Source organism: Calliphora vicina, chromosome 1, assembly GCF_958450345.1.
Source record: "Calliphora vicina chromosome 1, idCalVici1.1, whole genome shotgun sequence".
NCBI classification, from domain to species: domain Eukaryota; kingdom Metazoa; phylum Arthropoda; class Insecta; order Diptera; family Calliphoridae; genus Calliphora; species Calliphora vicina.
The window spans coordinates 61,103,466-61,117,010 of NC_088780.1; positions in this window are offsets into that span (position 1 = coordinate 61,103,466).

Sequence of the window (13,545 nt, forward strand, 5' to 3'; positions counted from 1 at the left end):
AAAACGTTTAATTGACCCCCTACAAAGAACATGCACGTGTTAAAATAACTAGTCAAGTATCTAGTTATTTAACTAGTTCTCACCCTAAGTGATAAGTAAAATCACTAGTTTGGGACAGTATGCTAGAACTGCTGGGCGGTGAGCTGCTTTATATGTGTAGAACCTCACATATATGTGTAGAACCTTACATATACAATTTATTATACATACACGTGTGTGTGTATTTTAAATATGGATTTGCTTTTGGAAATTTACGAAAGTGTTCCTTTGATTGTTAAAACTTGTTTACATCCTTTCGACAAGGAACTACTCGTACAACTACAATGTTTTAAGCGTTTTTCAAGTGATACTTGAAAGCTGTGACAAACATTTAAATTGTGTCTAGTAAATAAACTAACAAATAAACAACAACAAAATAATAATAATAATCGTAGTTGTATTATCCTTAAGAGTGTTTATAAACTTTAAGTATTTGAATAATTATCGACCCATGGAGGATTTAATGTCACAACAAACGAAACGAAAGTGTTACATTAATTATTATTAATGTGCATCATTATATCTAGTTATTTAACTAGTTCTCACCCTAAGTGATAAGTAAAATCACTAGTTTGGGACAGTATGCTAGAACTGCTGGGCGGTGAGCTGCTTTATATGTGTAGAACCTCACATATATGTGTAGAACCTTACATATACAATTTATTATACATACACGTGTGTGTGTATTTTAAATATGGATTTGCTTTTGGAAATTTACGAAAGTGTTCCTTTGATTGTTAAAACTTGTTTACATCCTTTCGACAAGGAACTACTCGTACAACTACAATGTTTTAAGCGTTTTTCAAGTGATACTTGAAAGCTGTGACAAACATTTAAATTGTGTCTAGTAAATAAACTAACAAATAAACAACAACAAAATAATAATAATAATCGTAGTTGTATTATCCTTAAGAGTGTTTATAAACTTTAAGTATTTGAATAATTATCGACCCATGGAGGATTTAATGTCACAACAAACGAAACGAAAGTGTTACATTAATTATTATTAATGTGCATCATTATAGATACATAGTTTATGTTACTTATGCACACATTAATGTAAAACCTAATGTAACTTTAATCAAATCACATTTAACACATTATTTACATGCGAGTACATACTTTGATATTTAGATTACACATGAATAATTGACATCATTTTGTAATTGTCTGGCAATAATCATTCAATTAAAATGGAATTGTATATTGACTTTAATTATGCTCACCGTACGTATATACATATATTTTTATACCCTCCACCACCAAGTGGTGATTGATTGTATATATAAGTTTGTCATTCAGTGTGTAACTTTGAAAAATATTCATCTACGCCCCAAAAAAATATATATATTAGATCCTTATGAAATTCTAAGTCGATGTTAGACACTCTCAGGTCCAAAATTGGCAGACTTGCAAAAAAAAGATTATTGTTTTTCTTAGCAGTTTGGAATTGAAAATCTGCAAAATCGGTTTTTGTGTAAATATATTGCAGATAATACCACCAAATTTCACTCCCGAAGCTCACTGGAATACTCATCCATTTCTAACAAATATAGTTGGCAAGTTTAAATTCCACACTAATAATCCCCATATATTCAAAAACCTCTGAACCAAATTCTATGAAGATCGGCCCATAATTGGTTGTAGCAGATTAACCTGCATAAAATTATTAATATCAAACCAAAATTCGAAATATATCGGTCATATTGATTCACAAATGATACTACTATTTAGATTATGTGAATATCGGCCTATATTTGACCATAGCTCCCATATAAGTTCCACTTCCCAAAATCACTTAAATACTCATAAAATATAAATAGGTGAATCAAGTTAAAATTTAACACAAATGATTTCCATATAACGAAAATCGATAATTTCTATCCAAAAATCATACTACTGGATTTTGAGAACATCGATCCATATGAAATCCATTTCCGATAATCACCCATAAAATTTTAATTTTTGCAATAAAAAAAAATTTAGAAAATGTCGCTTACGATAATTTGGCGCTAAGGGCTCGATATATACAGCTCAATTATGAAAAAAAAATTCCGCGGGAGTTTTTTCTTTTTAACATAGAATTTGAATAGAAAAAATGAGAAAAGGGAAAAAACTCCCTGTTTTTTTAACAATATTGTTACGTTTTAACCTTTTCAAAACGTTGCTTTATTTCCTTTAAATAAACCGGATACTTTTGATTGCAAATAAAAACCGGTTAGTAGTTTAAAAATTGTAACAATTATTTATTTATTTAAAATGTACAACAACAGAATTAAATAGTCTCTCAGTGTTTTTTATACACGTTTATAAATTCGCAGAAATACAGACACACTTTATAATGTACACGAATTCACTTGAAAAATACTGCACACTTTAATTCGAATAGCGTCTCTGATAAACTGACTCACGACTGCAACCTCTGCCACTATTTATAACACTGCCATCTGCACTTTAACTGTCAAAGCTCGCAGCAAACATTCAGCATTGCCATACCTACGATCAATGATCAACTCAAAGCTTTTATTCAATTTTAATAATGCCCACAGATATGTTACAGTTTGAGAGGTCCTGCTGTTTGAAAGCATTATGCTACTTTAAATCAGCCGTTAAAATCGTTACAATTGAATTCAATTACAATTTCGTAACAATATATTAAATACTATTACATAACGTTGTAACAGTTCTAATTACACAGTCCAACAGCATTTTTGGAACAGAATAGCGACCCTATAATTCTGAAAGGACATGTTGAGTAGAGCATTTTTGAGCATTTTTTGCAAACTTATACACCAGCTGGTCTGAATTTTTTTTACAATGGGTCAAAGTTTTCATTTTTTGATCGAAGGGAGCAGTATACTAACTGAAAAAAATGTTGTAAGTTAATATCTGAGAGAATTCTTATGGTAAGAGTTATATTATGGAATTTTATGGGGATCATTTTTGTGGAAGATCTTAACCCTTTAGCTCCTCTCTTTAGGGGTCAATTTGACCCCAAAAAAAACGTGTGGCCTATTTATATATAAGATGAAGATATGAATCAAGTTTGAACTAAATTAACATTAAGGTTTGCAGAAAAATACGATAAGTAATTTGGAGATTGCTATGTTTGGCTTTCCAAGTGGACATTTCGCCGTTTGTGATAGTTTTGTTTGCGTAATATTGGTAATAGAAACTAAATTTTAGTTTATTACATATAAGACATTTAATTTCAACATGAAAAAAATATAAAACAACGAATACTATTCAATAACATACATTTTTACAAGTTATTACAAATTGTTATTTGAAAAACGTTAATTTTTAAGATAACCCAAAATCGAAAATTGGTATTTTTATAATTTTAAACTATTATATTGGTAACGGTAATTGCAATTATTTCGGAGTAACGTTAGCCAATCTTAAGAGGAAAAAACAAGAACATGGGAATTTGTGTGAGAAAAATTTATTTACAAATTGTTACTAGTTATTTTTTATACCCGTAAGAACTGTTTTGTATTTATGCTATTGTCTGTCTGGTTCCTGGTTTGTGTTTTAAATAATAAACAATAAAATTAACTTACTATTTTGGAAGCTTTATTTCAAATTTATAACTACAAATTTTAAAAATATAAACGTTACAAGATTTTACTGGGAAGGAAAATGATCAGAGCTATAATTTTTAAACAAATAGTAACAAATATTTATCTTTGAAACTGAAAACAAAACTGATTTCAAGGCACTTTATATAAATTAGGAATAAATTAAAATTCGAAAGCAAACAGTGTGCTATTTTTTAAATATTGTTAAATTTTTAATAGAAATGTAACAATTTCCAATGGAGCAATCTCCGAATGGACATTGATTAATATTTGTTAAAAGCGTATGTGGGATTGACATATTTGACTGATCTCAAGAATTCATTAAATTAGAAAAGTTCACTAAAAAAAAGAGATTGCTAACCTTGCTTTAATACCCCTCATACATATATCCAATTCCTGGTTAAATAAAAATCACCGCAAGTGAAAATTGTCCATTGACAATAAAGTGATCGTATTCGGTCCAAATATCCCAGAGTCCACTGTGACAAACCTTTTATATTCATGACAATTTTAGACTATTTCTCTTATTGAAATCATGAAAAATTTATTTACATGTGTAATTTTTTCTCGTATGTGTAATTTAGGCATGAGGCATGTGTAGTTTATAATTTTCTTGGTGGCAACACTGATTATGGATCAATATAAGATTTTGTTCTTATTTCAAGTTATCTTACTCTTAATTAGAAGTTTAAGAATTAACTACTTGATTTAACTTCTCACTTGTACTTAAAACAAGATTTTCTTACTTAATTCAAGAATTTCGTTCTTGTTTTAAGAAAATTTCCGCTTGATTTTTTTAAACAATCCCGTTTATACTTGTTCTAAGTACAAATGAGTATGAATCGTACTTAAATTTTTAAATACAATTATGGCTAAATTTGAGTAAAATAAACTTAAATTTAGAAAAATTCTTTCTGTGTGTAAATGAAGAGAATAATAATGAATCATTAGTAGTGTTCGCGTACTTGATAATTTGTAATAATTTGTAAAAATTATCACTGGAAGTTACGGGATTCCGTTCGTTTACATTTAAAAACTTGTAACGAGAGAACAAGAGAGTTTTAAAAGTGACAGTTCGTAGATAGAGATATTTGATATTTTTTACTGGACATTTTTTGTCCAGTAAAAAATATCAACATAAAAATATGTATGGTTGCAAATACACTGGTGCATATTTCTATAAACACACTTAATTTTTTTCTGTATTTTTGTTATATCTTTGTTGTTCTCACCCATAAGCTAAATTTTACTTTTTTAATGAGAGACAACTTAACGGTACTTTTTGAAAGTAAACAAGTTTTTTTTTCTTATTCTTGTTATTTGCCTTAATTATGCGATTAAATGTTCTTGCTGCTATTTTAAGTGGAAGATTCGTATAAACGCAGACGTGAAATTTTTTTTTAAAAATGTTACTAAAAATAAAATATTATCAATTTTAGTTTTTTTCAACCAAAGGTACGTTTCTAATAGTAACATCTTTATTTACTGCAACTTTTTGTAGTTGAATCTATAAATTTCATCACTTTTAAAGATGCCCATGGAACTTTTTTGTCCGATCAAGAAAAGATTCAAATTAAATTTTTTCACGACCAAGGATGTTCCAATAGAGAAATTGGACGTAAAATCGATCGTTCGGAAAGTGTGGTGCGAAATTTCATGAAGAAAGGTCAAAATTATGGAGTTCGCAAACCTACAAAGGGAAATACAAAACTAACAAGAAGACAACTTAGGGCCATTATTACAACTTGCCGTTATAGTTAAAGTTACCTTTAAGCGTACTTTTTTCTATTGCTTAAAGTTACCTTTAACTATAAAGGCAAGTTGTAATAATGGCCCTTAGTCTAATAAAACAAGAAGTAACCCGCAACAAATTGAATTCCACACAAACAAAGAATAAATTGAATCTTCCAGTGACATTTAACGAAACGATGAAAATATAAAATGAAAAAAATGTATACCAATGCTAAAAAAGCATCATAAAGAAAATCGTCAAAAATTCGCAAGAAAATATATGAAATGGACAGATGGAAAAAAGTAAATTTCTCTGACGAAAAAAAAATTAATTTAGACGATCCTGACTCATACTCATGCTAATGGCACGATTTGGGATCAAACGAATTTCGGATGTCAAAACGTAATTTCGGTGGTGGCAGTGTTATGGTTTGGGGAGCGTTTTCTGCAGTTGGAAAGTCGAAAATATGTTTTGTTCCGACAAAAATGAATAGTGCGATTTATAACGAACTGTTGGAAGATGCTGCTTGTAGTCCGGATACATTGCCCATAAAGTTTATGCAAATAATGCCCAGAATGAAAGCTGAAACTAAGAATTAAACAAGTCTGGGAGGAAATTGATTCCAATCTGCTTAAAAAATTAGTGGAATCAATGCCAGACCGTATTTTTGAAACAATCCATAACAAAGGATCATATTAACAATGCTGCAGTGGCCCATAAATTAAAGTGCGTTTATAGGAAAATACCCTTAAAAATGGCTGTTAATCTGGAAAATTAAGTAAAAAAAATAAATAAAGTACAAATGTATTTTTTTTGTAAACAATATTTTAAGTGAAGTCTTAACTAATTTAATAAACAAATTTGTAGCCCCCTAAATACACAGAAAGAATTATTGCTAAAATATTTTCAAACAATCGCCTGTCTGAAACCAATTTTATTTTCTATTAATATTTTTATAGATTCTATTAATGTTTTTGTTTGATTTTTATTTTAATACAACACTTGGGATAAAATAACAACACAAGCAAATAAATAGAGGTGTTTGTTGTTATCATGTGCATATTAGTCACATTGGGTAATTTCGTTTGCATGTGTGTTTTAATGATGTGTGGATATAATTCTCATTTGGTTAAAAATATTTTATATATAAGTAGTTTTGGTTTTGCAAAGGCTTACAAAAATATGTGAATTGTCTGATAAACAGATAATAGCATTGTTTAATGTTTTTATTTTCTTTTCTTTACTTTTCTATTTTCTTTTTTTATTTGTAGTATTTTCTTATTTTTATTTTCTGACATTTTTATTTTTAACAAATTTTTTTATTGGTACTATACCAATTTTGTTTAAAAATATTGTTTGAAACAGACAAACTTTTCACTGAATCAGTAAAACTAAGAAATTCCAGAAAACCAGAATCGAATCAGTGAAATTTTTTTCTGTTTTAAACAAATATTTGTTTGAAATTGTGTGTAAATTCAAAAAACATTTTTATTCAGTAGCATATTTTTTTAATTGAAAAAATATTGTTTTTTTTCAATTAAATTTTTTCAAAATTTTGTGTTAGAATTTACAAATTTTGTGATAGGTCCTAATTCAAACAATATTTTGTCTGATTGGGTGAATTTCTTTATTGAATCAGAAATTTAATTCTTTCTGTGTATGGTGATGTTTAATTTTTACAATCTTTTTAAAAAAAGTAGTGTGCTTTTTTTAGGAATATGCACCAGTGTATAAACAAAACTAAAAAGTTGAAAATTAATACAATTTACAAGCTTGCAAAGAAAATATGTAAAATAACACAATACAAACGTTTTGAATTGATTTATAATAAAATACAACTTATTTTTACAAATTGTTGTTCGCGTACTTTTTTTTAAATTTTTCAAATTGAGAGTAATTTGCTTTTACTCTCTAAAATAAAGTTACTGGATATTTTTTACTGGAAAGTACGCGAACACACCTATTATCGACATTGTTACCTGTAGAGTTTGAGGTTTCTTTAGTTTCAATGTGATTTTGCTTTAAAGGAGGAATTTGAAACCAATGTCAGCAATCGTATTAGCGTTGTTTAATGACATAAACTCTTCTTCAAAAATATTGCATCACGACTTGTAGTTACACTCTTCTTTATTGGATCACATAATCGATATCCTTTCGATTCGTTGCAATAAACAATAAAAATCATCTCAGATTTTGCATCTAGTTTTCTTCTTTTTTGATCAGGAATGTGAACCATTACACTGCAACCGAATACATACTCGTATATGATTAAGATTTGGCTTTCTTCCATTCCATATTTCATCTGGAGATTTCTGTAAAACTCGATGTGGAATTCTATTCATCAAATAGGAAGAAGCGGCTAGCCAGAACATCATGAGAAAACTACACCAGACGATAAACTGTCTCACCAATCGAAAGTGTAACAGGAACCAACCAGTTGCTGATTGTAGCGGTGCGCTATTAACAAACAATGATGCACAGACACAAAGATGGAGAGAACATTTCGAATAAATTAGTAACATTACATCGGATGCAACTACTCATGACAACGAAATTGAAGACAACAGCCATGCAGAAAATATCCTAAGAATATCAAGCAGCCCCCCAATATAAGTGAGATTAAGGAGGCCATCGGGAAGTTAAGAAATAACAGGGCAGCATGTGAACATGGTTTACCAGCTGAAATTCTTCGGGTTGACATCGAAACCACAGCTGAACTTCTACGACCACACATCACATCAGTCTGGGAGGAGGAAAGGCTACCTCCAACTTGGAAGAATGGCATCATCGTTAAGTTACCGAAAAGTGGCGACTTGAAAGATTGCAACAACTGGAGAGGAATTACTCTGCTTAACACCATATACAAGATACTTAGCAGTCATAATACAGGGAAGGCTTCAAATTAAAATGGAGAACATTCTACGTGATGAACAGGCAGGTTTCCGGCCAAACAGGAGCTGCGTAGATCTGGCCAACACTCTACACATTATAATAGAACAATCTCTAGAATGGCGTACTCCCCTGATTTCAAGAAAACCTTCGATACCATCAGACGGACTGACATATGGAAAGCATTGAGAAGAAAAGGAGTACCGCAGGAAATAACTCGAATCATCAGAGCTATGTACGAGAATGCAGAACTATCAGTTCTCCACAACGGAAATATAAGTCAACCATTTCACACAAACGCTGGAGTAAAACAAGGATGCCCCCTATCACCTCTACTATTCACTATAGTGCTGGATGACATCATGAGCGAAGTTTGTTCAGAGAGAAGAGGAATAACATGGAGCCTCTCACGCCAACTCGAAGATTTGTACTATGCGGATGATATAATGAATGAATAGATGATTTGGAAAGATTAGCACGCAATGTTGGACTTGAGATAAATATCAAAAAACCAAAGCTATGAGAATCCACAACGTTAGCACCGATAACATCATGCTACAAGGCCAAACAGTTGAATACGTGGAAAGCTTCTGCTATCTAGGCAGTACAGTATCAACAAATGGCGGCGCTGAAACCGACGTAAATAACAGGCTCAGTAAAGCGAGAGCGGCATTAGGAAGACTACAACCAGTATGGAGAAACTCACAGATATCCAGACGTACCAAGCTTAGAATATTCAACGCATGTGTAAAGTCTACTCCGCTGTACGGAAGTGAAACTTGGTTATTATCGAACACCATCACGCAAAAACTACAGGTATTCATTAACAAGTGCCTCAGAATCATATGCAGAATATTCTGGCCAAACAACATCAGCAATACGGAGCTCTGGAACCTCACCAACGAGGAACCCATACTAACATAAATAAAACGTAGGAAATGGAGGTGGATCGGCCATACTATCAGAAAGAATCCTGACAGTATAACAAGGATGGCGCTAGAGTGGAACCCTCAAGGTTCAAGAAGCCGTGGTCGTCCAAACAATACATGGATCTAGGACAGTGCAATCTTACATGGGAAGATGCGAAAACAACTGCAACAAATCGTGTAAGATGGAGATGCTTTGTGGAAGCCATATGCTCCCAAGAGGAGTAATGGAAAAAAAACTTGCTGTCGGTACCTCCAACTTACATAATTCTCTCTTGAATTGTTCAACATTAAACTCTTCAAACTTCATGCTTATTATTTTGCAATCCATCTTCTGACACCAATTGTTACGTTTTTAACTTTTATTTATTTCCTTTAAATAAATATAATTATTTTGATTACAAATAAAAGTATTATAAAAACTTGAATAATGACCACGTAAAAAATTCTCACAACGTACAACCGTTTTATCAAAGAATTAAAGCAAAACTATTTTAAGTTTACTTCTTTTTTTCATTTAATTTTTGAATTTTTTTGTATTTGATGTTTTGTCTTTGGAATATGAGTTTTTTAACGGTATTTTGTACTACGTTTGTAGCAACAAAAAGAAGGGAGCATAATGTCTTCCTGAGAAAGCAAGCGAGCATGAGTACTGGATCTAAAAAAGGTCTACAGTGGCTCACAGCTTATTTCGTGCATATGATTTTTTATAAAAGATTTCGTTATATTTTTATAATTATCTGACATATTAAAAAAGAACACCGACAAATATTTGAAAATATGGTATTATTTATTGTATTAACAAAAAAAATTAAAAACAATTCATTTATTAAAACAAGTAAGACCATATAATACCCTACACCAAGTAAATGAGTAAAAATATTTTTCTATTAAAATATAAATAATTTATATTCGTGAGTGATTTTCGGAAGTGGTCCTTATATGGGAGCTATGACCAATTATGGACCAATAACCATAAAATTAGGTCGTGTGATTTATGTCTATATGAAAGTTATTTATGTTAAATTTTTAATTGATTTTCGGAAGCGGGTCAATATGGGAGCTATGACTAATTATGGACCGATAGTAACAAAATTTGGTGACATGAATTTTGTATATATAAAACTTATTTGGAGCGAAATTTGTGTAGATACATATATAAATTAAATACTTATGACCGATAAAGTCCAATTTCGGGAGGACATTTGTATGGGGACTAGGTGAAATAATGGACCGATTTCAATCAGTTTCAATAGGCTTCGTCCTTGGGCCGAAAAAATAATATGTACCAAATTTTATCGAAATATCTTCAAAATTGCGACCTGTACTCTGCGCACAAGGTTTACATGGATAGCCAGCCAGACGGACGGATATTTTTGGGCGTTACACCCATCTGCACAAACGCATTATACCCTCCCCACTATGGTGGTGTAGGGTATAAATATTTAACATAAAAACGAAATTTCAAGAAAAATAACCTCACAGCTTATTTCGTGCACATATTAAATTACTAAATTAATTTATTACGAACAATAAATTAAAACAATTTTATTCATAGTTTAAAGAAAACTAATATTTTGAGCGATATCCCTTTTGTTTTAAAACTGATTTAAGTCTAGATTGCATAGAGTTAACCAGTTTTATACACAAAAACTGGTTAACTCTATCCGTCGTTATCTTCTGCCATTCATGTTGGAGTGCATTTTTTAAGTCCTGCTTATTATTTATCTGATGTTTTCCAATATTTATCTCAAGAAAACTCCAAAAATTCTCAATAACATTGATATTTGGTGGTTAACCTGGAGTTTTAAAGATGTTGGGACAGTTAAAAATAAGCCATGTTCATAGAAGTTGCGACGTATGCTTTGAGTGATTGTCCTGTTATATCCTAAAATCGTCTCATATACCCAATTTCTCAGCACTTTGCAATAAACTATTTTTCAATAAGTTAAAATATACATTTTTGTTCATAGTGTCATCGATAAATACTTAATTCCCGACCCCAGTTGACGACATGCTTCTCCACACCATGACATGGCCTCCATTGTGTTTACAGAGCCACGTAGATTTTTTTATCTAACGCTAGTAAGTAACATTATGAACAATATTCAAGGATTTTATTAAATTATCGAATAATAATTGTTAGGTGTTAATCGTTCGAATAATCGAAGAAATTTTGAAAACTCATCGACTATTCGCTCTTTTTGATCAAAATGAAACTATTGTGCATAATTGACAACTTAAAAAATAATACATAATCACAAAAATCTTTTTCATACAAGCCAAAGCTGAATTAAAAAAATCAGATATAAACCTGCGTTCAAAAATGATTTAGTCCATTTTACTACAATCCCCTAAAACTCAAACTGTGTTATTTAACGTTTGTGCTGTGTTTGTTTAATTTTTGTTTTATGAAAAAGAGTTTAGAGTCTAAACTTTAGAGAATTGAAGCCCGTGTTTTTGTGAATGTTTAATTGAATTAATTCTGTTTATTTAACTGTGAGTGAACTGTACTTGTAGTCATAAAGAAGGGATAATAAAAAGAAAAAAAAACTTAAATGCTTCAACTGAAACACTGAAATCTTTTGTGCAACATATACACATACAAAATTTGAATATTCAACAATGGGTATGACAATAAAGTGTCTTGTGTATTAGGATTTTTCAAAAACGTAACTAAAATAAAATTCTAGTAAAACAAAAGAATGAAATACATAAAAAGTTTGAAAACAATTTCATAATAAATATGCATATATTTATATCTGAGTTACTGTCTGCATTAGGGTGGTCATTAAAATACACTTCTGCGATTTTCTGTTCTCCTTAGGTTTCAAACTGTTCGTGGGCCCTCATAGTTTTAGAGGGGCCATGGTAATTTTGTATTTGTTTTATATACATATCGTCATCTTAAATGAAAACGGCGTAACTACACAAAAATTTTAAATACATTTTTTATACATTATTGTTCGCATTATCGAACTACATATTCACGCAAAATTTTAACACCTACAATCAAACACGGCGACGTTATTAAAGAACGTTCATGTTCATGTATTTCTTAATGCAAAAAGGTGTAAATACACTTTCTTATGAATAAAATACAAGACAAACATATATCTGTTAATACTACAGTAATTAACGGTGCTTGAATTTATAGCCATTTACAAAATTCTTATATGTTAAAAATTTTAGTACCTATACGTTTTTCACTTCTCCTGTACAATAAATAAAAGTGTATATATATTTTTTATATTAAATGCAATTGCAAATAATATTTAATTCAATTAACTGTAAATTTAAGAGAAACTGTAAGTTTAAGAGAGAAGTTGTGGAAGTGATTTCATATGAGGATTATTATGGCGACGGGAAACAACGTTGATGGCGTGGTCTTGTAAATAATTATGCCAGTGAAATACACAGTTTTTCATCAGCAAGATCAGACTTCGGCAACACTCTTTACCATCTGAACGAATGCTATCTTGGCGTCGCACAGTGGCTCATTTTCGTTTTTCATCGGCCAAAACTCGGTAACTTTTGAACCGATAGAGACATTTTAGAAATTTTGTTTTGGTGGAATTTTTCTCCAGTTTTAGTTTCATTAAAATCGGTTCAGCAGTTGTTGCGCAATTTAAGGTTAAAGTTGAACTTTTAATTTTTGTATAGCATTTAGTATGAAAATGCAGTTATCAGCAGATAAAAACAAGTAAGGAAGTATGTTCGGTATATAATACCCTACATTATAATTTATTTTCGTGAATGATTTTCAGAAGAGGGCATTATATGGGAGCTCTGACTAATAATGGACCTTTCGCCATGAAATTAGGTCGTGTGATTTACGTCTATATGGAAGTTATTTCTATTGAATTTTGTGTTTATACCAACATTTTTAAGAGATTTATGCTTGTTAATGTGATTTTCGGAAGCGGGTCTTATATGGGAGCTATGACTAATTATGGATCGATCATCATAAAATTAGGTGACATTAATTCGGTTTATATAAAACTTATTTGGAAAAAAAATTGTGTACATACATATATAAATTAACCATTTACCAAAATTATCATTTTGGGAGAACATTTGTGTGGGTGCTAGGTGAAATGGTGGACCGATTTCAGTCATTTTCAATAGACTTCGTCCTCGGGCCAAAAAAAATGTATGTACCAAATTTTATCGTAATATCTTCAAAATTACGACTTGTACTTTCCGCCAGTCATATGAACAAGTAAAATAAAAATAGAAAAAAAATTGGGAGTAATTTCATTCAAATGAAAAAAAGTGTTCAACAAACAGGTCAATGAGTATATATACGCCTAAAGAGGACACCTTGGACTTTCTCCTGGTAGTAAAATTTGTTTAACCCCTTTTGACCCTAAGCACT